The sequence below is a fragment of the Procambarus clarkii genome, chromosome 40 (assembly GCF_040958095.1).
Source record: "Procambarus clarkii isolate CNS0578487 chromosome 40, FALCON_Pclarkii_2.0, whole genome shotgun sequence".
NCBI lineage: Eukaryota > Metazoa > Arthropoda > Malacostraca > Decapoda > Cambaridae > Procambarus > Procambarus clarkii.
Window position 1 is genome coordinate 41,209,076 of NC_091189.1, and position 1,504 is coordinate 41,210,579.

Here is a 1,504-nt window from a genome sequence, read left to right on the forward strand (position 1 = left end):
ACCACAGCCCGTGCTACTTGCTGCTCCTGTGCCAGGTAAGTACATTATGGGCTCACCACAGCCCGTGCCAGGTAAGTACATTACGGGCTCACCACAGCTCGTGCTACCTGCCGCTCCTGTGCAGGTAAGTCTGCTAAGGGCTCACCATAGCCCGTGCTACTTGCCGCTTCGGTGCCAGGTAAGTCTGCTACGGGCTCACCACAACCCGTGCTACTTGCTGCTCCTGTGCCAGGTAAGTACACTATGGGCTCACCACAGCCCGTGCTGCTCCTGTGCCAGGTAAGTACATTATGGGCTCACCAGAGCCCGTGCTACTTTCTGCTCCTGTGCGAGGTAAGTACACTATGGGCTCACCACAGCTCATGCTACTCCTGTGCCAGGTAAGTACATTATGGGCTCACCACAGCCTTTGCTACTTGCCGCTCCTGTGCCAGGTAAGTCAACTACGGGCTGGTTGATACCTGGTTGATGGGGTTCTGGGAGTTCTTCTACTCCCCAAGCCCGGCCCGAGGCCAGTCTTGACTTGTGAGAGTTTGGTCCACCAGGCTGTTGCTTGCAGCGGCCCGCCGGCCCACATACCCACCACAGCCCGGTTGGTCCGGCACTCCTTGGAGGAATAAATCTAGTTTCCTCTTGAAAATGTCCACGGTTGGTCCGGCAATATTTCTTATGCTTGCTGGGAGGACGTTGAACCACCGCGGACCTCTGATGTTTATACAGTGTTCTCTGATTGTGCCTATGGCACCTCTGCTCTTCACTGGTTCTATTCTACATTTTCTTCCATATCGTTTACTCCAGTACGTTGTTATTTTACTGTGTAGATTTGGTACTTGGCCCTCCAGTATCTTCCAGGTGTATATTATTTGATATCTCTCTCGTCTTCTTTCTAGTGAGTACATTTGGAGGGCTTTGAGACGATCCCAATAATTTAGGTGCTTTATTGCGTCTATGCGTGCCGTATATGTTCTCTGTATTCCCTCTGTTTCAGCAATCTCTCCTGCTCTGAAGGGGAAAGTGAGTACTGAGCAGTACTCAAGACGGGACAACACAAGTGACTTGAAGAGTACAACCATTGTGATGGGATCCCTGGATTTGAAAGTTCTCGTAATCCATCCTATCATTTTTCTGGCTGTCGCAATATTTGCTTGGTTATGCTCCTTGAACGTTAAGTCGTCAGACATTATTATTCCCAAATCCTTTACATGCTCTTTTCCTACTATGGGTACATTTGATTGTGTTTTGTACTCTGTATTATGTTTAAGGTCCTCATTTCTACCGTACCTGAGTACCTGGAATTTATCACTGTTAAACATCATGTTATTTTCTGATGCCCAGTCGAAAACTTTATTAATATCAGCTTGAAGTTTTTCAATGTCCTCAGCCGAGGTAACTTAAATACTGATTTTTGTGTCATCTGCAAAGGATGATACGAAGCTGTGACTTGTATTTTTGTCTATATCTGATATGAGAATAAGGAAAAGTAGCGGTGCAAGGACTGTACCCT